General features: G+C 47.9%; 1 pseudogene; it reads right to left on the reverse strand.

Annotated features, from left to right (window-relative positions):
- Window positions 1–1,013: 1,013 nt before the first annotated feature.
- On the reverse strand, window positions 1,014–1,131 carry LOC126177836 (5S ribosomal RNA; annotated as a pseudogene).
- Between the last annotated feature and the right edge of the window lie 1,639 nt (window positions 1,132–2,770).

Here is a 2,770-nt window from a genome sequence, read left to right on the forward strand (position 1 = left end):
AACTGCTCCATCACTCTTATCGCTAACACGCTCATCTCGACCGGTTCCCTGTGTTCTACTTAGACACAGCTGACGCAACTCATTCAAACGGCTCTTTGTTCCTGGACGTACTGGCTGCTGCCTCGTGTTTACCATCGCTGCCAAGTCAGTTCATGTCTTGTAGGGAGGGGGGTGGAACGGAGTCATCAATTTTTCTCATTATTAATAAAATTTTCTCGGGCTTCCTGCCGCGTCAGGTGGTTAAAAAACCACGTGCTTTCGACCGAGCTCTCCCCGGTCATTGTCAAGTGGTAGGACTCACTGCTGTGGCCGCGTCGTTATATAGCCGCGCTGCTGGCTGTGACGTCACTGGTGCTCTCTTCCTCGTCATATATGGTAATGTTTTCATTCCGCGCCCTTCGCGCCCGTTTCAACATCGCGATAGCCAGGTCCCAGACTGTGCTGAGCGGCAAACCTCCGTCCTTGTTGATGGTGTTTTCAGAGGTTTTTATTTCATAGCTTCCTCTATGACGTTATCCCAAAATCCCTTCGTCTTCATAGCGACAGATGTTTCGTCGAATAGAATTCGGTGTCCGTTTTCTAAGGCGTGATCTGCCACGGCTGATTTTTCTGGATAGCTTAAGAGTAAGCACCTCTCGTGTCCGGTCCGGCGTTGCTCCACCGTGCGTACTTTTTGGCCGACGTAGTAACAGCCACACTGACATGGTATCTTGTACACTCGAGGCGTTCTAAGACCCAGATCGTCCTTCACAGGCCTCATGAGCTGACGAATTTTTGCTGGGGGCCTGAACACCAATAAAATGTTATCTCTTCAGCACTCCGTCGTCAGGCCACGAGTGGCCTACCGGGACCATCCGACCGCCGTGTCATCCTCATGGAGGATGCGGATAGGAGGGGCGTGGGGTCAGCACACCGCTCTCCCGGTCGTTATGATGGCATTCTTGACGAAGCCGCTACTATTAGGTCGAGTAGCACCTCAATTGGCATCACGAGGCTGAGTGCATCTCGAAAAATGGCAACAGCGCATGGCAGCCTGGACGGTCACCCACCCAAGTGCTGACCACGCCCGACAGCCCTTAACTTCGGTGATCTCACGGGAACCGGTGTATCCACTGCGGCAAGGCCGTTATCTTCCCGACACTGCACCACAGAAAGGTAAAAACACAAGTTTCTTGCTTTCTTCTTCGGTGATGTTCTCTATTGGTGTGTTTCTTGCGTGTCACGCCAGATACAGCTTGTGACACCTGTCCATGGCTGTACCCGTTTTCCCTGAAGACTTTTCGGAGGTGGCTCAGTTCTGGTGGCAGATTTTCTGTGTCTGAGACGACTTCAGCACGATGGACGAGGCTATTCAGGACGCCACGTTTTTGTTTTTGTCTTTATTGTCTGGATAGCAGTGGCAGTGAAAAGCGTGCATTCCGTCAGGGAGGCGCTCGGCTCAAAATCAGCATTAGCGAACACTAAGAAGCAATGGGATCGACTTTCGGAACCCGACTGTATGGTGAGGTTGGTAAATATCCCACGTATCTCACCCTTCAGCCATTCGCCCTGGTGGGCCTTCGTTTGAGAGTAATCGACGAAAACAATTTCAGAATTTTGCGTGATGCTTAATAGCGTTAAATAGGTGGTGTTACATAGACTGTTCGCGTGGTGTAATGGGTAGGATAATAGTTTCACATTCAGGAGGTTGAGGGATTCGAATCTTGTGAGGTGCAGTAGATTTTTATATTCTTTTAACTTTATCGAAAAGACTTAGATCATTATTTTTATTCTGTTAATTGGTTTTAGTGTAATTTTTTACTTCTATTCCTTTGTCACGTTATTTTAATCACTGTATAATCTGAAACTTCGGAGACGAGGACTGTTCGTATCAGCATGACAACGCACCATGTTATAAAGCAACATCTCTGCGGCAATGGTTTGTGGACGGTAACATTCGTCAAATGACTAGCTTTCCCATAGTGCTGGCTTGAACCCATTTGAAAACCTTTGGGATGAAGTAGAACGCCTAATTGTCCCCGGACCCCGGAGTCCAACGACACAACCTTCTCTGGTTTCGGCTCTTGAAGAACATTCCTCCACAGATATGCAGACACCTCATAGGAATTTTCGCTAGAAGTGTTCAAGCAGTTATAAAGACGGGGGATGGACACATCGTATATCAATAACTACCGTAAATGCCCCCATACTTTCAATCAGTCAGTGTATGCTCACTTAAAATCTGTTTCCTGTGTCGTGCTCGAACAACGGGATATCTCGCTCCAAGACAATAAAACACAGAACACCATATGGGTCACGGTTACCGCAAGTTGGCTGCGGCTTTCTCTCGTACGACACGTAATGAATACAAAGCAAATTCTGCTAATTTGCTGATGTAAACTTCCTGAGTCTGAAGAGACCAGTTTTTGTAACCATAAATAAATAAATAAATAATCCCAAAGTAACTTGTCAGTTAAATTTAATTGTTGACAACGCGTTTCGGATGCTGGGCTCCATCTGACTGTAAGCTCCCTCATGACTTGTCACCTAATGCGATATATAATCACAATTGCGCGTGCCTAACGAATTTAATTTTTTCCGAGGCTATCATCTCCGGGACCGAGCGAGGTGGCGCAGTGGTTAGCACACTGGACTCGCATTCGGGAGGACGACGGTTCAATCCCGTCTCCGGCCATCCTGATTTAGGTTTTCCGTGATTTCCCTAAATCCCTCCAGGCAAATGCCGGGATGGTTCCTTTGAAAGGGCACGGCCGATTTCCTTCCCCATCCT

Source organism: Schistocerca cancellata, chromosome 3 (assembly GCF_023864275.1).
Source record: "Schistocerca cancellata isolate TAMUIC-IGC-003103 chromosome 3, iqSchCanc2.1, whole genome shotgun sequence".
Classification (NCBI taxonomy): domain Eukaryota; kingdom Metazoa; phylum Arthropoda; class Insecta; order Orthoptera; family Acrididae; genus Schistocerca; species Schistocerca cancellata.